The 23900-nt window shown below is 50.7% G+C and overlaps 1 long non-coding RNA gene across 1 annotated transcript in view; it reads right to left on the bottom strand.

The window, feature by feature from the left end:
* Positions 1 to 10290, bottom strand: part of LOC135055597 (uncharacterized) — a 49292-nt gene extending 39002 nt beyond the window's left edge. Inside the window, exon 1 of the long non-coding RNA XR_010243781.1 lies at positions 10119 to 10290. This is a non-coding gene — a long non-coding RNA (uncharacterized LOC135055597). The remainder of the gene's footprint in view (positions 1 to 10118) is intronic.
* Between the last annotated feature and the right edge of the window lie 13610 nt (positions 10291 to 23900).

The raw sequence follows: 23900 nt of genomic DNA, 5'->3' as shown, positions 1-23900 counted from the left end.
GTGGATTGGTGGAACTGAGACATGTGATTGGATCCAACATGGCTGCGCCCATGTTAGAACTTGGAGGGAAAGCTGGTTTGGAAACCATGTGGAACATAACAGTAATGGCGGCGCCGGCCGCAGAGGACAGGAGACGCCATGCAGGATTCAAACATGGCGCCGCTGTGACAGCGTCTCAGCGTGACAGGAGGGATATGCAGAATGTGGACACAGATGAGATCCGGCCTTGGAACGCTGAGCCAGCCTCAGGAGACATTTGAAAGGCAAGTAATGGCGTCCAGATACCCGGATCGTGACATCATAGAGCTGTCCACTGCCGGCATCAAACATCTTTCGGTTACACACAAATGCAGTAACATACGGAACACTGGACGCACCATTGAACCTCAGGACAACACTATGCTGTCTCAGAATGAGCATCTTACCCTGGGGTCCCTCCAACTGCATACAAATTGTTGCTGATTATGCCTAGAAAATGAGCTGCACTAGGTTTGACAAGCTAGGGCATTTTCCACACTCTGACTAATAAGAATTTACTCACCGGTAATTCTATTTCTCGTAGTCCGTAGTGGATGCTGGGAACTCCGTAAGGACCATGGGGAATAGACGGGCTCCGCAGGAGACTGGGCACTCTAAAAGAAAGATTAGGTACTATCTGGTGTGCACTGGCTCCTCCCTCTATGCCCCTCCTCCAGACCTCAGTTAGGGAAACTGTGCCCGGAAGAGCTGACACAACAAGGAAAGGATTTGGAATCCAGGGTAAGACTCATACCAGCCACACCAATCACACTGTACAACTTGTGATAACCATACCCAGTTAACAGTATGAACAATAAATGAGCCTCAGTCAACGGATGGCTCATAAAAATAACCCTTTAGTTAAGCAATAACTATATACATGTATTGCAGAGAGTCCGCACTTGGGACGGGCGCCCAGCATCCACTACGGACTACGAGAAATAGAATTACCGGTGAGTAAATTCTTATTTTCTCTGACATCCTAGTGGATGCTGTGAACTCCGTAAGGACCATGGGGATTATACCAAAGCTCCCAAACGGGCGGGAGAGTGCGGATGACTCTGCAGCACCGCATGAGCAAACTCAAGGTCCTCCTCAGCCAGGGTATCAAACTTGTAGAACTTAGCAAACGTGTTTGACCCCGACCAAGTAGCAGCTCGGCAAAGCTGTAAAGCCGAGACCCCTCGGGCAGCCGCCCAAGAAGAGCACACCATCCTTGTGGAATGGGCTTTCACCGATTTTTGATGCGGCAATCCAGCCGCAGAGTGAACCAGCTGAATCGTGCTATAGATCCAGCGAACAATAGTCTGCTTCGAAGCAGGAGCGCCAACCTTGTTGGCTGCATACAGCATAAACAGCGAGTCAGACTTTCTGACTCCCGCCGTTCTGGAAACATAAATTTTCAAAGCCTGGACTACGTCCAGCAACTTGGAATCCTCCAAGTCCCTAGTAGCCGCAGGCACCACAATAGGCTGGTTCAAATGAAACGATGATACCACCCTAGGAAGAAATTGGGGACGAGTCCTCAATTCTGCCCTGTCCATATGGAAGATCAGATAAGGGTTTTTACATGACAAAACCGCCAATTCTGACACACGCCTAGCCGAAGCTAAGGCCAACAGCATGACCACTTTCCACGTGAGATACTTTAGCTCCGCGGTCTTAAGTGGCTCAAACCAGTAGGATTTCAGGAAATCCAACACAACGTTAAGATCCCAAGGTGCCACCGGTGGCACAAAAGTAGGCTGAATATACAGCACCCCCGGAACAACGTCTGAACTTCAGGCAGTGAAGCCAGTTCTTTTTGAGAGAAAATGTATAGGGCCGAAATCTTGACCTTTATGGATCCTAATTTTAGGCCCATAGTCACTCCTGACTGTAGGAAGTGCAGGAATCGACCCATCTGGAATTCCTCTGTAGGGCCTTCCCGGCCTCACACCAAGCAACCTATTTTCGCCATATACATTGAAAAAGTCTTGCTGTCACGTCTTTCCTAGCCTTTATCAGCGTAAGAATAACTGCCTCCGGAATGCCCTTTTCCGCTAGGATCCGGCGTTCAACCGCCATGCCGTCAAATGCAGCCGCGGTAAGTCTTGGAACAGACAGGGCCCCTGTTGCAACATGTCCTGTCTGAGAGGCAGAAGCCATGGGTCCTCTGAGAGCATATCTTGCAGCTCCGGGTACCGAGTCCTTCTTGGCCAATTTGGAGCAAAGAATATTGTTCTCACTCCTCCTTTTATTGCAATTCTCAGCCCTTGGGTATGAGAGGAAGAGGAGGGAATACATAGACCGACTGGAATACCCACTGTGTTACTAGTGCGACCACAGCTATCACCTGAGGGTCCCTTGACCCGGCGTAAAACCTTTTTTAGCTTTTTATTGAGGTGGGACGCCATCTAGTCCACCTGAGGCAGTTCCCATCAATTTGCAAACTGCGTGAAAACTTCCTGATGAAGTCCCCACTTTCCCGGGTGAAGGTCGTGCCTGCTGAGGAAGTCTGCTTCCCAGATGTCCACTCCCGGAATGAACACTGCTGACAGTGCGCTTACTTGATTCTCTGCCCAGCAAAGAATTCTGGTGGCTTCTACCCTCGCCACCCTGCTCCTTGTGCCGCCTTGGCGGTTTACATGAACCCATGCGGTCTGACTGGATCAGAACCGGTTGGTCGCGAAGCAGGATCTCCGCTTGACTTAGGGCGTTGTATATGGCCCTTAGTTCCAGGATATTGATGTGAAGGCAAGTCTGTTGACTTGACCACAGACCTTGGAAATTTCTTCCCTGTGTAACTGCCCCCCACCCTCGGAGGCTTGCATCCGTGGTCACCAGGATCCAGTACTGAATGCCGAATCTGCGGCCCTCGAGAAGGTGAGCACTCTGCAGCCACCACAGGAGAGACACCCTGGCCCTGGGGGATAGGGTGATTAACCGATGCATCTGAAGAGGTGATCCGGACCACTTGTCCAGTAAGTCCCATTGGAAGGTCCTCGCATGGAACCTGCCTAAGGGATGGCCTCGTATGATGCCACCATCCTTCCCAGGACTCGAGTGCAGTGATGCACCGACACCTGTTTTGGTTTTAATAGATTCCTGACCAGTGTCATGAGCTCCTGAGCTCTCTCTATCGGGAGATAAACCCTTTTCTGGTCTGAGTCTAGGATCGTGCCTAGGAGAGGCAGATGAGCTGTAGGAACCAACTGCGACTTTGGAATATATAGAATCCAGCCGTGTTGCCGTTACACTTCCAGAGAAAGTGATACGCTGTTCAGCAACTGCTCTCTTGATCTCGCTTTTATGAGGAGATCGTCCAAGCACGTGATAATAGTGACACCTTGCTTCCGCAGGAGCACAATCATATCCGCCATTACCATGGTGAATATTCTCGGGGCCGTGGACAGACCAAACGGCAACATCTGAAATTGGTAATGACAATCCCGTACCGCAATTCTGAGGTACGCCTAATGAGGTGGATAAATGGGGACATGAAGGTATGCATCCCTTATGTCCCGATTCACAATAAAGTCTCCCCCTTTTTAGGCTTGCACTGACCGCTCTTAGCAATTCCATCTTGAACTTGAACCTTCTCAGGTATATGTTCAGGGATTTTTAATTCAATATGGGTCTGACCGAACCGTCTGGTTTCGGGATTACAACATGGTCGAATAATAACACCCCTTTTGTTGAAGGAGGGGACCCTTGACCACCACCTGTTAAAGATACAATTTGTGAATTGCAGTTAACACTGGCTCCCTCTCTTGGGGGGAAGCCCGCAGCGCCGTCGGTGAGGGGGCATCTTCTCACAGTCCAGCTTGTATCCCTGAGACACAATATCTATTGCCCAGGGATCGAACAGGGAGTGAACCCACTTGTGGCTGAACTTACGAAGGCGTGTCCCCACCGGGCCTAGCTCCGCCTGTGGAGCCCCAGCGACATTGGTGGATTTTTGTAGGGGCCGGGGAGGACTTCTGTTCCTGGGAACTAGCTGCCCGGCTCTGACAAGAAAGGACGCACCTCAGACTTTCTTGTTTCTTTATTCGAAAGGCTGCATTTAATAATGTCTTGCTTTCTTAGGCTGTGCAGGAATATAATGCAAACTAGCAGAATTACCAGCTATAGCTGTGGAGACCAGGCCCGAGAACCCTTCTCCACACAATCCTCAGCCTTCCATATGCCTCTTAAGTCGGCATCATCTGTCCAATGCATATTCTACAGGACACGTGAAGCAGAGATCGACATAGCTTTGACTCTAGGACCCAGTATACTCATGTCTCTTTGGGCATGCTTTATAACTATATATCTATCACTTAAGACAGCATCTTTAATATATTTATATTGCATACTAGGGTCTCATCTCTGCTGATAAGGTACCTGTCCACGCTGCCACAGCGCTATAAACCCATGCCGACACAATCGCCGGTCTGGGTAGTATACTAGAATGTGCACGCTATCTGCAGGATCCCTGAGAATAGCAAGTGCTACCATCTGTGCAAACAGGACACCCCAGGGGAAGATTCTCAACATATCCTGGCCCTAGTGGGGAAAGGATACAGCCTGAGAATTCTCTTGTGGGAAGCTTCCGTCTCTTGTCTGGAGATTCCCGCTCTTTTTCCTCATGAGAGGAGGGAAATTTACCTCAGCATTCTTCCCGTTAAACATGTGTACTCTCGTGTCAGGGACAGATGAGTCATCAGTGATATGCAAATCATCTATTATTTCAATAATCATATATTTAATACCTTCTAGCCATCTTGGCTGTAACTTTGCATTATCGTAGTCGACAGTGGAGTTAAACTCCATGTCGATACCAGTGTTTGTTATTTTGGATAGTGAGCATTGAGAGACTCTGAAAGTCTCTGTGACATAGGTACAGACATGGGTAGATTTCCTGTCTGTTCCCTAACCTTTTGTGCAATAAATTCACCTTAGCACTTACACATATCCAAACAGGTGTCGGCGTTGTCGACGGAGACACCCTGTCACACACATATCCGCTCTATCACCTCCTTAGAGGAGCCTTTTACCTCAGACATGTCGACACACGCGTACCGACACACCACACACACAGGGGATGCTCTATTTGAGGACAGTTCCCCCACAAGGCCCTTTGGAGAGACAGAGAGAGAGTATGCCAGCACACACCCCAGCGCTATATAACCCAGGGATTACACTACAACTCAGTGTTTACCCAGTAGCTGCTGTATATACAAATTTTGCGCCTAAATTTATGTGCCCCCCCCCCCTCTCTTTTCACCCTTTGTGTACCAGGATACTGCAGGGGAGAGCCTGGGGAGCTTCTTTCCAGCGGAGCTGTGAATAGAAAATGGCGCTGGTGTGCTGAGGAAGAAGGCCCCGCCCCCTCAGCGGCAGGCTTCTGTCCTGTTTCTGACTAAAAATGGCGGGAGTTTTACACATATACAGTCACAGACTGTATTATGTGTATTTTTATGCCAAAGGTATTTTTATTGCTGCCCAGGGCGCCCCCCCCCCAGCGCCCTGCACCCTACAGTGACCGGAGTGTGTGGTGTGCTGTGGGAGCAATGGCGCACAGCTGCGGTGCTGTGCGCTACCTTAATGATGACAGGAGTCTTCTGCCGCCGATTTCATCTCTTCTCTTCTGTCTTCTGGCTCTGCAAGGGGGACGGCGGCGTGGCTCCGGGAACGGACGATCGAGGTCAGGCCCTGTGTTCGAACCCTCTGGAGCTAATGGTGTCCAGTAGCCTAAGAAGCACAAGCTAGCTGCAAGCAGGTAGGTTTGCTTCTCTCCCCTCAGTCCCACGTAGCAGTGAGTCTGTTGCCAGCAGATCTCACTGAAAATAAAAAACCTAACAAATACTTTCTTTCTAGCAAGCTCAGGAGAGCCCACTAGGAGCACCCAGCTCTGGCCGGGCACAGACACTAACTGAGGTCTGGAGGAGGGGCATAGAGGGAGGAGCCAGTGCACACCAGATAGTACCTAATCTTTCTTTTAGAGTGCCCAGTCTCCTGCGGAGCCCGTCTATTCCCCATGGTCCTTACGGAGTTCCCAGCATCCACTAGGACGTCAGAGAAAATAATATTTAGTTGCTTGAAACTGAGAATAAAAAAAAATATTTTGTATTCTACAATGCGTTCATCTAAAGTTTACTGTATCCATAAATGTTACTGTATCTCCAAAATTTACTGTATACCAAAAGTGTTAGAAAGCGTTCAATATATAAAATTAATTTAGGGCAGAAAAAAATTGACAAAGGCTTTGCTGTAATTTACAACCCAAAAGGGAAAAAGCAAGCACTGCCCACTCAGTGCTTTTTCTATGGGAAAAAGTCATGACTTTGATGTATTATTCCTTAAAAACCTGTTATGGAACTCCAGCACAATTGCATAAGACCTCTAGAGCCCTAGTGAGGATCTTCTGCCTACAACAGCTGCCTGCTGTTCCCTTAGTGTACGACACACACACACTGATACTTAGGATACTGCCAGGTCTTATACCTCCGGCAGTAGAGGCTTACACAATTTGTTGGATACCACGGGATAGGAGGCTGGAGTAATATACAAGAGTAAGTAACAAACTGGACTGGAACATGGGGGGTGAAGGACAGGACTGGGTCTGGACCTCAGAGAAGGCAGCTGAGACACGGTGAGGTGGAACATGAGCACTATGCAGTTGTTATCTTGCAGGCTGAGCACTTGGTAAAAACTGGGGAAACAAACAAAAGGTTAACAAACACTGGAACAGAACAAGGGTTCAGGCAAGGCAAAGCTAGTCTTCTGACAGGCAGAGAATCTAGCAGATGGGTAGAGTATCCACAGGACAGAGACGAGATGCGAGACCACAAATCAGTTCAGCCAGGGGTGGAGCTCTGGTAGAACCCCCTTACACACAATATGCCTGACAGAGCCCATTATTTACATTGTAGAGCGCCTACTCCTCCTCATTCATCTCGCCTCTCCTTCTCATCCCTGTGCTCTACTTCCCTACCCCACGGTTAGTATATACACAGGGTAACAGAGGGACATACACAGGGTAACAGAGGGACATACACAGCAGTGCCGTAACTAGGCATTTTAGCGCTGTGTGCAAGAAACGGTATTGGCGCCCCCCCTTCCATGCAAGATAGGGGCAGTGGCTTCATGGGGAAGGGGTGTGGCCACAAAATAATACCAATCCATACTACGGTGCACAGTAGTCTCCATTATTCAAATTACGCTGCACAGTAGTGCTACTACACCAGGTAGAGCCCCTTTTATACATTACAGCAGACAGTCCCCCTTTTACACATTACAGCAGACAGTCCCCCTTTTTACACATTTCGGCAGACAGCGTGTCCTTTTTACACATAACGGCAGACAGCGTCCCCTTTTTACACATTACGGCAGACAGCGTCCCCTTTTTACACATTACGGCAGACAGCGTCCCCTTTTTACACATTACGGCAGACAGCGTCCCCTTTTTACACATTACGGCAGACAGCGTCCCCCTTTTACACATTACGGCAGACAGCGTCACCCTTTCTACACATTACGGCAGACAGCGTACCCCTTTTTACACATTACGGCAGACAGCGTCCCCTTTTTACACATTACGGCAGTGCACACTCCCCCTTTTTACACATAACGGCAGCCAGTCCCCCTTTTTACACATTGCAGCAGGCACAGTCCCCCTTTTTACACATAACGGCAGCCAGTCCCCCTTTTTACACATTGCAGCAGGCACAGTCCCCCTTTTTACACATTGCGGCAGCCAGTCCCCCTTTTTACACATTGCGGCAGACAGCGCCCCCCTTTTTACACATAACGGCAGCCAGTCCCCCTTTTTACACATTGCGGCAGGCACAGTCCCCCCTTTCACACGTAACGGCAGCCAGTCCCCCTTTTTACACATTGCGGCAGACAGCATCCCCCTTTTTACACATAACGGCAGCCAGTCACCCTTTTTACACATTGCGGCAGGCACAGTCCCCCTTTTTACACATTGCGGAAGACAGCATCCCCCTTTTTACACATAACGGCAGCCAGTCCCCCTTTTTACACATTGCAGCAGGCACAGTCCCCCTTTTTATACATAACGGCAGACAAGATAGATAGAGAGAGAGAGAGAGAGAGAGAGATACTTACCATCTCTCCCGCTGGCAGTCAGGCTCCTCGTGCTGGCAGCTCCGGAGGCAGGGGAGAAGGAGGAGGAGGAGGGAGGGGGACTGGAGCCGCAGCAGCGCTATTTCATTGGTAGTAAGCGCCGCTGCAGCTGTCCCCTCTCCTTCCGTATTGGCTGCCCGGCGCTGCTGTGGATGCTGGGATGGAGGAACCGCATCCCAGCATCCACAGCGGCGCCGGGCAGCCTATACGGAAGGAGAGGGGACAGCTGCAGCGGCGCTTACTACCAATGAAATAGCGCTGCTGTGGCTCCAGTCCCCCTCCCTCCTCCTCCTTCTCCGTAGCCCGGCGCTGTTCTCTCCTCCACAGCGCGGTGGCGGCGCACGGCACACACAACAGAGGCGGCATGTAATGAGTCAATTTGACTCATTACATGCTGCTGGCCGTTGCGCCCTCAGGGCAACTGTGCTGTGTGCCAGGCACACCTGGCACACAGGTAGTTACGGCCCTGATACACAGGGTAACAGAGGGACATATACACAGGGTGACAGCAGCACGTATATACAGGGAGACAGAGGGACATACACAGGGGGACAGAGGGACATAGACAGGGTGACAGTGGCACGTATTCACTGGGTGACAGCAGCACATATACACAGGGACACAGAGGGACATACACATGGTGACAGAGGGGACATACACAGGGTGACAAACACAGGGTGACAGCGGCACGTATACAGGGGGACATACACGGGGACAGAAGGACATATACACACGGTGACAAATACAGGGTGACGGCAGCACGTATATACAGGGAGATAGAGGGACATACACGGGGACAGAAGGACATATACACAGGTTGAGAAACACAGGGTGACGGCAGCACGTATATACAGGGAGACAGAGGGACATACACGGAAACAGAGGGACATATACACAGGGTGACGGCGGCAAGCATATACAGGGAGACAGAGGGACATTCACGGGGACAGAGGGACATATACACAGGGTGACAGTGAGTGACCCCTCATACAGAAACTCCCTGCCCTCTCCGTCCACAGCACATCTCACCTAGCAGAATAGATCACAGGTACACCCAACAGCAATCACCCCTCACCCGGCCAGCACACAGCACCTGTATATCCACCACAGCAGGCAGCTCAGCAAGCCTAAGTTGATTTTAAGTTTCAACAAAACATTTTTCACAAAAGTAAAGCTTACTGGCTAGCTGTGCGTCCGCTCCTCAGGCTCTGCTCCCTGTGGGGTTGGCAGGGTTAAAGCGGCTCCGTGATTGGCAGGCTGTAGTGTAGGGACTGTTTGGTAGGAGGAGGAGTTGCTGCGGCTGGGCAAGCGCAGCAGCCCTCCTCCAGTGGCCATTTTTATTGCTGCCCGCTGCCCTCACTGCCCTGCTTTCCGCTCCAGCTGCTGCTGTATAAGCACAACACGTCCCGGCCAGTGCGGCCACACAGCGGGCGCCTGCGGCCACTGCTGTGTGACATGTCCCTGACTCCCTGCTGTATGAGCTGCCCGATCGGAGCTGAGCTCCGATCGCGGTGGCGATAAGCAGCAGATACAGAGGGAGGGGTGGACGTTACCTGGTGTGCGCCGACCTCCTGGATGCGATGCACCGTGTGCCGCATTGTCGTGCTGCGGATTCGTGGACAGTGTCACACAGCAGTGGCCGGCGCCCGCTGTGTGGTCGGAACGTGTTGTGCTTATACAGTAGCTACTGTATACAAACACGTTTACAGTAGAAAGTAGCAGAGCCACCGTTCAAGTTATTTGCCCCGGCCGCATCCCTTTGCTCAGAGGGATGCGCCGGCACTGACCGCTGCTATCACTTTACACAGCGGGGAATGCTGCCGCTAGTGGTGGCAGCTGCAGGCTCAGCGGGCAATCGCGCTCCCGGGTGGATGGCGCCTCTCTCATGTTTGGGGGGAGCGAACTGCCCCCTTGCCCCCCCCATTCCGACGCCCCTGGTGGAGAGGCTCCTGATTAATAAGTTTAAGCAGTTGCAGCACTGCACTTACAACTCAGTGTATAGCAGCCCCAGCAGTCTCTGGTCGCCTGGCAACTGCAGCCGCATCTTTGTCCGGCGTCCCCGTTGTCTAGTAACCTGAGGGACTGCTGGATCTTGCAATCAGAAGGCACGGGTTCCCAGCTGCTTAGCAACAACTGGGACCCAACCAGGAGACAAGCCTCAGCGGTAGCTTGTGACACAAACTGACCACTTATCAAAATTCACATTGCACATCGACATCACACACCCTATCAAAAGACACCTGAACCATCAAATTGGTGTTGTCATTGCGGAGTAGTTGCTCTAACAAAAAGATTGCTTAGCCAATTAAATATATAGATAATAATAATAATAATAATAACTATTATTATTATTATTATTATTATTATTTTATTTATAGAATGCTCTCTCTCAAAAGGACCCAAGGCTCTTTACAGGCATCAAAAACAAAGCACATAGTAATACAGTACAGAGTAATACAGTAATACAGAAGTAAAAAGAAAACCTAGAGCTCACAATAAGCATAATGCAGGGTTGGTGCAGACATTTTGGTTAATATCTTCCCTGGGTTGTATATTCCACCCACAAAAAATATCAGGTGAGGCAGCCATATTGGGAGCACTAAGTAGGATTACCCAATATACGTGGTTCCACTCATTCCTAAGAAGAAGTTCCCAGAGTGACTGTAACGGGACACAGTCAATTGTCCGCCGGATGGAATACCGGCTGACAATATACCGACGCTGGAATCCGGACACAAGCTGCTATATATAGTCCTGATCGCCGGGTGGTTCCCCCCACTTGGTTGGTGGTCCACGCCCCCACCCAAGGGGGAAGCGTGGTGAGCGCAGTGAGCCCGCCGGTATCTCATACGGATCCCCAGTTACCTATGGAATGAGTGAGTGATAAAAGGTAAAACAAAGGTGTGTGGGCAGTGTTTAGTTAATCAAATATTTTTTTTACAGTGTGCGTGTACTGTATTTTAATATTTTTTTACAGGTGGACTACAGGTGCCTGTAGGCTCTTGATGACTGGGCATGCTGGCGCTTGTGGTTCTGCAGGTGCCATCATGCCCTTGCAGGTTTGCTGGGGCTAGTAGTTCACATGTAAAAGAAATATGTAGTGTTTTTCTCATACGTCCTAGAGGATGCTGGGGTCCACTTCAAGACCATGGGGTATAGACGGTTCCGCAGGAGCCATGGGCACTCTTAAGACTTTTCAATGGGTGTGAACTGGCTCCTCCCTCTATGCCCCTCCTCCAAACCTCAGTTTTAGAAATGTGCCCAGGCAGACTGGATGCACTCTGAGGAGCTCTACTGAGTTTCTCTGAAAAGACTTATGTTAGGTTTTTTATTTTCAGGGAGAACTGCTGGCAACAGTGTCCCTGCTTCGTGGGACTGAGGGGGCAGAAGTAGGAACAAACTTCCTGAAGAGTTTCATGGCTCTGCTTCTGGCTGACAGGACACCATTAGCTCCTGAAGGGTACTGAACGCTAGCCGTGTCTAGATGCACAGCACGCCGTCACCCCCCTCACAGAGCCAGAAGTCAGAAGACAGGTGAGTATGAAAAGACAGATCTCCTATCAAGTAAAGTGATGGCTGAGGTACAGCGCGGCTGGCGGGAGCTCAGTGCACCATTGCTGCCCACACACACAGGCACTGCATGGTGCAGGGAGCGGGGGGGGGGGGGGGGACGCCCTGGGCAGCAAAAATAACTAAAACTGGCACAAATGGGGCATAAGATGCCGCTGGCACAGCCCTACCCCCGCCAGTATAAATATTAAAACATATTGCTGACTGAAAAACGCGCCATTGCGGGGGTGGAGCTTCTTCCTCAGGCAGCCAGCACACTGCTCAGCGCCATTTCCTCTCTCACCTCAGGCTGCAGAGACTACGCTGGTCCTTTCCTCCACTTCTGACTACAAGTACAGGGTGTAAATAAGGGGGGGGGGGCACAAAGCATTTGTGGTGCATTACAAGTGTGAATTACTGTGTAAAGCGCTGTTTGTCTGTGGGCATTCTGTGTTCTCAGGCATTACATACTGTCGCTATGTTTGTGAACTGGCTGCTCCTAAACTGTGTCCCTCTGACAGATTTTACTGTGGGTCTGTCCCCTATAAGTCCCAGTGTGTCTGTGTGGGTGTTGTACACGTGTGAGGCATGTCTGAGGCAGGGAGTTCCTCCCCGGAGGAAGCCATTTTAGGGACCCAGAGTTGTAATGTGGTGGCTCTGCCGACACACCAAGAGCCTGCATGGGTGAATGAAATACGTGATAGTATGCATCATCTTAATAGGAGATTAGATAAATCTGAATCTCATGCTGAGTGCTGGAGAAAATCTGTGGAAGATGTGATTTTTCAGGGCTCTGTTCTTCCATCTGCAGGCGACCCCTCTGGGTCACATAAGAGACCATTTGCGAATATTGTGAATACTGATACCGACACGGACACTGATTCTTGTGTCGACGATAGTGACTCCAGAGAAATAGATCATAAATTGGCAAAAAATATACAATATATGATTATAGCTATAAGGGAAGTTTTGGAAGTCACGGAAGCCGCTCCTGTACCTCAGGAGAAGGCGTATTTCTATAAAGAAAAGAAATTCAAAGTCACTTTCCCTCCTTCCCACAAGCTAAATACTCTCTTTGAAGGGATGTGGGTGAATCCTGAAAATAAATTTCGTATTCCCAAGAGGATTCAGATAACTTACCCTTTCCCAGCAGAGGACAGGAAGAAATGGGAGTCACCCCCTGTGTTAGACAGTGCACTGTCCAGGTTGACAAAGAAGATAATTCTCCCTGCACCTGGCACGGCTTCACTAAAAGAGCCGGCAGACCGAAAGATGGAAAGTGGAAACTACATTGAAATCCATTTATGTTGCCAATGGTACGCTGCTCAGGCCCACAATTGCCTGCGCGTGGGTGAGCCGCGATATTGAAAAATGGTCAGAAAGCGTGTCATCAGAAATTGACACGATTGATAAAGATGAGTTACTCCTTAAGTTAGGGAATATCAAAGACGCTGCCGCATACATGTTAGAAGCGATGAAAGATATTGGACTCTTGAGTTCACAAGCCACTACCATGGCAGTATCGGCTAGGCGGGCGTTGTGGATTCGCCAGTGGAACGCGGATGCAGATTCCAAAAGAAACATGGAGGCTCTCCCGTATAAAGGTGAGGCCTTATTTGGCGATGGACTGGATGCGTTAGTCTCGGCGGCTACCGCAGGTAAGTTGACATTTTTGCCCTCTGCGCCTGCACCGGCAAAAAAGACCTATCACCCTCACATGCAGTCCTTTCAGCCCAATAAATACAAAAAAGCGAGAGGTTCCCCCTTCTTTGCAGGTAGGGGAAGTGGAAAGGGAAAGCGGCTTTAAGTTCCCAGGAGCAGAAGTCTACCCCTACTTCTGCCAAATCTTCAGCATGACGCGGGGGCTCCCTTGCGGGAGGCCGCTCGGGTGGGGGCACGTCTTAAACTGTTCAGCCAAGGCTGGATTTTGTCTGGCCTGGATCCCTGGGTGTTGCAAATAGTATCCCAGGGATACAAGCTGGAGTTTCAAGACGTCCCCCCATGCCGATTTTTCAAATCGACCTTGCCAGCTTCTCTTCCAGAAAGAGAAGTAGTAACAGCGGCAATCCAAAAATTATGTCAGGATCAGGTCATAGTCCTGGTACCTTTGTCACAACAAGGGGAGGGATTTTATTCAAGCCTTTTTGTAGTTCCGAAGCCGGACGGCTCGGTCAGACCGATCCTAAACCTGAAAAATCTGAATTTCTACTTGAAATTTTTCAAGTTCAAGATGGAATCACTGAGAGCAGTGATTTCCAGTCTGGAGGACGGGGACTACATGGTGTCTGTAGACATAAAGGATGCTTACCTGCATGTTCCCATTTATCCTCTTCATCAGGCCTATCTGAGATTCGCGGTTCAGGATTGCCATTACCAATTACAGATGTTACCTTTCGGTCTCTCCACGGCACCGAGGGTATTCACCAAGGTGATGGCGGAGATGATGGTTCTCCTGCGTCAAAAAGGAGTCAATATAATTCCTTATCTGGGCGATCTCCTGATAAAGGCGAGATCCAGGGAGCAGTTGATACAAAACATCGCACTCTCCCTTTCGATTCTCCAACAACACGGTTGGATTATAAATTATCCAAAATCACAGTTGTAACCGACGACAAGGTTGTCTTTTCTCGGGATGATTCTGGACACAGAAGTTCAGAGAGTATTTCTTCCGGTGGAAAAGGCTCTGGAAATACAGAAAATGGTAAAACAGATACTGAAACCATCCTGTGTGTCGGTCCATCAGTGCATTCGGTTGTTGGGGAAGATGGTGGCGGCCTACGAGGCCATACAGTTTGGCAGGTTCCATGCCAGAGTATTCCAGTGGGATCTGTTGGACAAGTGGTCGGGTTCCCACCTAAACATGCACCGAAAGACAATCCTGTCGTCAAAAACCAGGATTTCGCTCCTGTGGTGGCTACACAGTTCTCACCTACTAGAGGGACGCAGGTTCGGGATTCAGGACTGGCTCCTAGTAACCACGGATGCAAGTCTCTGAGGCTGGGGAGCTGTCACTCAAGGAGAAAACTTCCAAGGACGATGGTCAAGTCAGGAAGCCTGCCTTCACATAAACGTGCTGGAACTGAGAGCCATTTACAACGGCCTTCAACAAGCGGTACATCTTCAAGACCATCCCGTGCAGATCCAGTAGGTCAATGTAACAGCAGTCGCGTACATAAACAGGCAGGGCGGAACGAAAAGCAGAGCGGCAATGGCAGAGGTGTCGAAGATCCTCCTCTGGGCAGAAAGACATCTAAAAGCTCTGTCGGCAATATTCATTCCGGGAGTAGACAACTGGGAAGCAGACTTCCTCAGCAGACACGATCTCCATCCAGGAGAGTGGGGCCTCCACCAAGAAGTCTTCACAGAGGTGACAAGTCTTTGGGGGGTTCCTCAAGTAGACATGATGGCATCTCGTCTCAACAAGAAGCTTCAGAGAAACTGTTCCAGGTCGAGAGACCCTCAAGCAATAGCGGTGGATGCGCAAGTGGTCCAGTGGGTTTTCCCGTCCGTGTATGTCTCCCCTCCACTTCCGCTGATCCCAAAAGTGCTCAGGATCATAAGAAGAACAAGGGTTCGAGCAATCTTCATTGTCTCAGACTGGCCAAGGAGGTCTTGGTACCCAGATCTTCAGGAGTTGCTCACAGACGATCCTCGACCTCTTCCTCTTTGTGAGGACCTGCTACAGCAGGGGCCGCGCGTGTATCAAGACTTACCGCGGCTATGTTTGACAGCATGGGTGTTGAGCGCCGGATCCTAGCCTGAAAGGGTATTCCCAAGGAAGTCATCCCCACTCTCAGCCCAGGAAGGGAGTTACGTCGAAGCATTACCACCGTATTTGGAGAAAATATGTATCTTGGTGTGAATCCAAGAAGGCTCCTATGGAAGATTTTCAGTTGGGACGTTTTCTCCATTTTCTACAGGCTGGTGTGGAGGCAGGCCTCAGATTGGGATCTATCAAGGTCCAGATTTCGGCCTTGTCAGCGTTCTTCCAGAAACAATTGGCCTCTCTTCCAGAGGTTCAGATCTTCGTGAAAGGGGTTCTGCACATCCAGCCTCCATTTGTGCTTCCGGTGGCACCATGGGACCTTAATGTGGTGTTGCAGTTCCTTCAATCGGACTGGTTTGAGCCTCTACAAGAGATAGAGTTGAAGTTTCTCACTTGGAAAGTGGTGATGCTTTTGGCATTGGCATCTGCACGGCGGGTGTCTGAATTGGGGGCCTTGTCTCACAAGAGCCCTTACTTAATTTTCCATGAGGATAGGGCAGAGTTGCGGACTCGTCAACATTTTCTGCCAAAGGTGGTTTCTACTTTCCACATAAACCAACCTATTGTGGTGCCAGTAGTTACTGCCACGTTCACCGAGTCAAAGTCTCTAGATGTGGTTAGGGCTTTGAAAATTATGTCGCTAGGACAGCTCGAATACGGAAAACAGAGTCTTTGTTTGTCCTGTATGCTCCCAACAAGATTGGGTGTCCTGCTTCCAAACAGACTATTGCGCATTGGATTTGAAATACGATTCAGCATGCTTATACTACGGCTGGATTGCCGTTACCGACGTTGGTGAAGGCCCATTCCACTAGGAAGGTGGGCTCATCCTGGGCGGCTGCCCGAGTGGTCTCGGCATTGCAACTTTGCCGGGTTGCTACTTGGGGTCAAACACATTTGCAAAATTCTACAAGTTTGACACCTTGGCTGATGAAGACCTCAAGTTTGGTCAATCGGTGCTGCAGCGTCATCCGCACTCTCCCGCCCGTACTGGAGCTTTGGTATAGACCCCATGGTCTTGAAGTGGACCCCAGCATCCTCTAGGTTGTATGAGAAAACAGGATTTTGATACCTACCGGTAAATCCTTTTCTCCTAGTCCGTAGAGGATGCTGGGCGTCCGTCCCAGTGCGTACTTTACCTGCAGTTTAGTTATTAGAGTTACACAAGTTGTGTTATCTTAGTTCAGCATGTTTGCTGTAATTGGTTAATGCCTGTTGGCGTGTGTTATGTTGAATGCCATGTTGTGCGGCATGGTTGAGGTGTGAGCTGGTGTGTATCTCACCACTAGTATTAAAGTAAATCCGTTCCTCGAAATGTCCGTCTCCCTGGGCACAGTTCCTATAACTGAGGTCTGGAGGAGGGGCATAGAGGGAGGAGCCAGTTCACACCCATTGAAAAGTCTTAAGAGTCAGGGCCGGCTCCAGGCCTACTAGCACCCTGAGCGAGAAAATGTGAAAGCGCCCCTCCCCCTCTCCTTGCGCGCGTCGAAGGCGTGTGCGCTCCTGGAAAAGTGGGTGTGGTCTCTGGAGAAGTGGGCATGGCCTCGTAACTTCATATCACCAAACTATCTCCTATATATTAGCCCAGATCTGTGACTTTGTGACTCATTTGCTAACGCTGGGCGGAGTCACAATGCTGGGCGGAGTCAGAGTCACAGATCTGGGCTAATATATCGGGATCTAGGCGTGTCTCCTGGCCCTTTCAGTATGTCGTTTGCAAGAGAGGAGGTGCGCTGTATGACCCCAGTCGTGTGATTGGCGGAGTGTCTGAGAAGGGGTTGTGATCCCTCAGACCTGTTAGCCAATCACCGGTCGGCGGGGCGTGGCGGCAGTCAACTGGCCACTGTGTGCTTGGCTGGAGGAGGACGGGTAACGGCCCGCAGCAGCAGAAGACTCGCCGGTCAGTCTGAGGCGGCGGCAGCAGAGGACAAATCCGCCCGGGGAGGAAGAGAGCGGGGAGCCGGCACCGAAGAGGAGGACAGGTAACGGCCCGCAGCAGCAGAACACTTGGCCGGTTAGTCTGAGGCGGCGGCAGCAGAGGACGAATCCGCCTGGGGAGGAAGAGAGCGGGGAGCCGGCACCGAAGAGGAGGACAGGTAACGGCCCGCAGCAGCAGAACACTTGGCCGGTCAGTCTGAGGCGGCGGCAGCAGAGGACGGATCCGCCCGGGGAGGATGACAGCGGGGAGCCTGCGCCGACGGAGGGAGACACGGAGACATGCAAGTGACCCGCAGTACACAGCGGCTGCAGCACCTCCTCCCCTCCCCACTGTCTGTGTATATACCTGCTCTATGTACTCCCTCCATACACACACACACATCTACACCCCCCACACACACACATACCTGCCTACCATATGTACCCCCTCCATACACACATATATCTGCTGTACACTCATACCTACCTTTGCCTGCCCTATATACCCCCCACTCATATACGCCTGCCCTGTGCACCCACATACACATACCTACCTGCCCTATGCTCTCCCTCCACACACACATACCTACCTGCCCTATGCTCTCCCTCCACACACATACCTACCTGCCCTATGCTCTCCCTCCACACAAACATACCTACCTGCCCTATGCTCTCCCTCCACACATACATACCTACCTGCCCTATACTCTCCCTCCACACACACATATACCACCTGTGTAGGACTGGACGCCCCCTGTATATACCCCAGGTGAAGGCAGCTCTGTGGTCCCTGTGCCCTGGCTGCTGGATGCCGCTCTCCCCTCTGACTCCTCTCCCAGCACAGACGGCCTCTGCTCCGTGTGTTTCCCGCTCCACCCCGTCTGCATCCTCAGACTCTAGGCTGGGCGGCGGTGTAGGCCTCATGCCGGTCCCCGGCCTGACCCAGTGACCGCTCCAGCGCCACCTGCCTGCGGGGCTGAGGAGAAGCTCCGGCCAGCGGGATGGAGAGAGGCGAGCTGGCCAGGGAAGATGAGGGACCCGCGGCGGGAAAATGAGGGACCCGCGGGAAGGTGAGGGACCCGCGGCGGGAAGTCTCTCCCGATACCCCGACCCCATTATACATACTCCATCCCCATTATATACACCCCCCCACAGTGTACCCATCCCCATTATATATACCCCCCAACGTGTACCTATCCCCATTATATCTACCCCCAACGTGTACCCATCCCCATTATACCCACCAACGTGTACCCATCCCCATTATATATACCCCCCAATGTGTACCCATCCCCATTATATATACTCCCCCACAGTGTACCCATCCCCATTATATGTACTCCCCCACAATGTACCCATCCCCATTATATATACCCCCTACAGTGTACCCCACCCCATTATATATACCCCCTTATACTCTCACACCCGCCCTTCCCCACACCCGTGGCACCCCCCCATCCGGCCCTTCCCCCACCACAGCTCCCCAGACCCCCTCCCCCATCCACGGCACCCCAACACCCGCCCCTTCCCCACCTGCGGCGCCTCCGCCCCCCCCCCTCCCCCCCCCCGCAGCGCCTCCGGAATCCCTCCCCCATCTGCGACTGCTGCACCTGCCCCTCCCCCAACCGCAGCGCATCCGGACCCCTCCCCCATCTGCGGCCCCCGCCCCCTCCTTATCGCAAGGGGCTATGCCCCCTTCACCATCGGACGCCCTTTCGTCGTGCAATTGTAATACTCCATATAATACAAATATTGAACGCCGGAAAGGCGTTCAGGAGTTAAGGGGGCGTAGCCCCTTGCGACGGTGTGAAGAGCGCCCGTAGGGCGCGATGAATCACCTAGTAAATAAATATATTTTCACAGCCCCTCTACGCACACAATTAGCAGCCTTACACATAACAGCCACAGTAGTGTTCCTTACACATAATGTCTCCAGTATAGTGACAGATACACATAATGTGCAGTGCCAGATAGACATGATATGCAGTGCCAGCTACACATGACATGACCCCCAGCAGTGCCAGCTACACATGACATGCCCCCCAGCAGTGCCAGATACTTAAATGGCCACACAGTGCCAGATATGTCCCCACAGTTCCAGATACATAAATGACCCCACAGTGCAGATATGCCCCCACAGTGCCAAATACATAAATGCCCCCACAGTGCAGATATGCCCCCACAGTGTCAGATACATAAATGTCCCCACAATGCCAGATACATGCCCCCAACAGTGCTGATATGCCCCCACAGTGCCAGATACATACATGCCCCCACAGTGCCAGATACATACATGTCCCCACAGTGCAGATATGCCCCCACAGTGCCAGATACATAAATGCCCCCACAGTGCCAGATACATAAATGCCCCCACAGTGCTGACATGCCCCCACAGTGCCAGATACATACATGCTCCCACAGTGGCAGATACATACATGTCCCCACAGTGGCAGATACATACATGTCCCCACAGTGGCAGATACATACATGTCCCCACAGTGCTAGATACATAAATGCCCCCACAGTGCTGATATGCCCCCACAGTGGCAGATACATACATGTCCCCACAGTGCCAGATACATAAATGCCCCCACAGTGCTGATATGCCCCCACAGTGCCAGATACATACATGCCCCCACAGTGCCAGATACATACATGTCCCCACAGTGCAGATATGCCCCCACAGTGCCAGATACATAAATGCCCCCACAGTGCTAGATACATAAATGCCCCCACAGTGCTGATATGCCCCCACAGTGCCAGATACACACATGCCCCCACAGTGCCAGATACATACATGTCCCCACAGTGCAGATATGCCCCCACAGTGCCAGATACATACATGCCCCCACAGTGCAGATATGCCCCCACAGTGCAGCTATGCCCACAAAGTGCTGCCAGATACACAAATGCCCCCACAGTGAATGCCAGATACACAAATGCCCCCACAGTGAATGCCAGATACACTAATGCCCCCACAGTGCTACCAGATACACTAATGCCCCCACTAGCGTGCGCAGCTCATTTTATTAGGGGGTGCACCGTCGGAGGGGTGTGTCTAGCATCGCCTTTTGGGCGTGTCTAGCACCATCTATCGATGGTCCACGCATATAAAATATCTTTGTACCAATCCTAATAAAGCAGGTACATTGTCAGATGTTGTGGTGTGCACCAAACAAACACCCCTGATGGCACTCACTGCAATTACACTGCTCCTCCTCAGCCTTGTCTGGCTCCCCCTCTCTTTCCCCTGCAAGCTGCAGCAGCTTACTTACAAGTCGGTAACTAAACTGACACTGACAGTCGCAGACTAGTACTGCTGCTGCTGGAAAAACTAGTGACGTGTCAATGCTGCTGCCGACCGCCTGCCAGTATTGAATTTGTCTTCCTAAGAGGAACGCTGGCTGCATGCTGATCCTCATCAGTGGCTGGCGTTGGCATAGCATAGAAGGAGAGATTTGTGTATGTGGCAGGTGTGACGGGTGGGCATGCAAGCAGCATGACATAATCACGTCACATCACAGTTTTTGTACATGGAGATGGAGCTGGGAATTTGAAAGCCGGTGTCAGTGGCACCCTTGATTAACCCAGGCGTACGGTCAGTAATGCAGTCCTGACGGGGTGCAGCGCAGAGGGGACAGTAATCAGCCTGCTCGGCGATCGCTGCGTCAGGCATGTGAGATCGGGGTGCCAGACATTAGGGGGTGCCTGTGCGCACCAGGAACCCCCCCTGCACACACCTATGAATGCCCCCACAGTGCTGCCAGATACAAAAATGCCCCCACAGTGCTGCCAGATACAAAATTGCCCGCACAGTGCTGCCAGATACAAAAATGCCCCCAGTGCCAGATAACTGTATCCAAGTGCGGAGAGGAACGGGCGGTGCGCAGTATTCAGAATGATGAGGTATGGGAGCTTTGCTCCCGGGACCTCAGCTACATGCAGGCAGCAGGGGATCGAGCTACGGCAGCAGGGGATCGAGCTACGGCAGCAGGGACAAAGGACACCCATACCGCCCTCAACCCCCGGATCAGACTCACCCGTGCGTGACCCACAGCGATGTCTGCGGAGCTGCGGCTGCTCTCCGGTGCCGGTCATCTGAAATATGGCGCCGGTCCTCGAGCCAATCAGAGCTCGCGGCCCGGCAGCCAATCAGGAGCCGCTGCTGCCGGGCCGTGAGCCCTGATTGGCTGATGGCCGGCACCATGTTTGAAATGGGCAGCCGCCCTTTAATAGCTGGCGCCCTGTTCGGCCGCTCCAGTGGAACGTGCCTGGAGCCGGCCCTGTTAAGAGTGCCCATGGCTCCTGCGGAACGGTCTATAACCTATGGTCTTGAAGTGGACCCCAGCATCCTCTACGGACTAGGATAAAAGGATTTACCGGTAGGTATCAAAATCCTGTTATTACAGGGGTGGATTTAGGAGTCATAGCGATTCCAGGCACAACAGTAACGGCTGCCTAACAGCACCCCCTGTCTCAGGCCATGACCATCTCTGCTTCGTTTACTTCCTGCCACCAGGCCACCTTACACTTGTACCTCATGTCACCTGTCTGTCTCCCCGCTCCCACTTGATTGTAAGCTCCTTGGAGCAGGGCCCTCTTCCCTCCTGTTCTCACAACCCTCTTCTCTTGCACTTTAATTACAGCTTTCTCCTACCCAGTGACTGTCTATACCCACATCTCCTCTCAATCGTGACCATTCATCTCTTCCAATGGCTGCCTGCCCCTAATAGTACAGCAATTACTCCTTTGCGTCCTTACATCTCAGCTGTATTGGGTACTGAGAATTGTGTTGGTAATTGTTACCTGTGATCTATTTTAGTTTTTCTGTTTCTGTGATGTTAGTTTTTCTGTTTCTGTAATGTTAAGGTCTGTATACCCTGTATTGTGTGTCGTATGTATGGTGCTGCAAACTTGTGGTGCCTTATAAATAAAATGTAATAATAATAATAATAATAATAATAATTATTATTAATTGGTTATAAGCCCTCATTTGATGATTGCCAATTTAATAATAAATAAAAACCTCATGAACTATGAAATTTCATTTTATTTTTAATTATGTATACATTATTATTAACTAGGACAGCTTATAGGGTAGTCTGTGCATGTCCTACCCATTTACACTCCACTGTTAACGTTCAGTTGAGTGGTACTAAAACAAGCATCCAAGTGCTGCCCCCCAATATGTGTTGCCCCTAGGCACGTGCCAATTGGGATATTCACTACTGATTTATTACATTAACCAGTACCTCCGTACCCACCACCACCAGGGGTATGGAGAAGAACCCTAGTGCTATTTGCACTAGGGCTGGTTGGACTCAGGGGGAGGCCTGTATATTTTTTAGTGGACCCCACTCCCTCAGGGGAACTAGCCCCGGTGTCAAGTGGCTGGTGGAATCATGGTGTGGGGGCCCATGTATGTCAGGTCTCGACTCTGTAGCTCCGCTAGCCCTGGCTGGTGAAGCCTAGTGCTGGTAAAGGAGAACTTGTGGGGACCCCACACATCACAATTTTTCTTTTACCAATGTGTTAATAAATAATGTACATCTACTTCTGGGCACTTGCAGCAGTTTTTTTTAAAATCTGCATAGCCATCACTAAGTTGATTTGTCAAATGAATGGAAATTGCTTAGACAATTCATATTGTTATATAGTACATACAGGTTTAGCTTTATGTTGTATGCATAACTTTACACAACCATACATATTTTACATTTTTAGTTCTGATTGACACTTCCCGCAAGTACACCTGACAACAGTGTACCCTGCAGTAGAACATTTATTCATGACACATAACTATTCTTTCACTGAAGGTAAAGCCTGTGGGGATTATTTTTGCATTGTACGTGTTGTAATTTTCCTCCTTAATAGATTATCGTCTTGCTCAGCATTAATTACTCTTGACAGCTTTCTGTGCGGTAATATAGCTGCTGGTTATGTTTCCATCATTAACATACTGAGTTTATTTTTAAAAGACTTGAAAGAGGAGATGTACTAAGCCTTGGTTAGTGATAAAGTGGAGAGCCATAAAATACCAACCAATCAGCTCCTAACTGCCATGTTACAGACTGTGTTTGAATAATGACAGCTATGAGCTGATTGGTTTATACTTGATCTCTCTCCACTTTATCAGTTTTCAAGGCTTAGGGGTGTATTCAATGATTGTTGGAAGCTGCCATCTTGTCAGAAAGACGGCAGCTTCCGTCAGGTTTAGGTCGGAAGGAGTTCCGACCTATTCAATATGGGGCCGTTATTCCCGACTTGTCGGAAAGCTGTCGGAATGCATGTGGATCGGCAGCTTCAGCCGTCGATCCGCGTGCATTTTCGGAAGTGCAACAGGTTTTAGCCCCGTTTCGGACAATGTCAATTCGACTTTAAAAAAAGTCGGATTGACAATGCTGCTGCCTCCTCCCCCCCCCAGTCAGCATTAGCAGCATCATCAGCCCCCACTCACTCCCTCACCCCGGGGTGGTCGGAGCCGGACACAAAGCACTAGCACTGCCGCCACCTCCTGTACTTCTGGACCTGCAACCTG

Source organism: Pseudophryne corroboree, chromosome 3 (assembly GCF_028390025.1).
Source record: "Pseudophryne corroboree isolate aPseCor3 chromosome 3, aPseCor3.hap2, whole genome shotgun sequence".
NCBI lineage: Eukaryota > Metazoa > Chordata > Amphibia > Anura > Myobatrachidae > Pseudophryne > Pseudophryne corroboree.
Note: the sequence above shows the minus strand (reverse complement) of the source record. Positions and strands in the feature narration are given on the sequence as shown.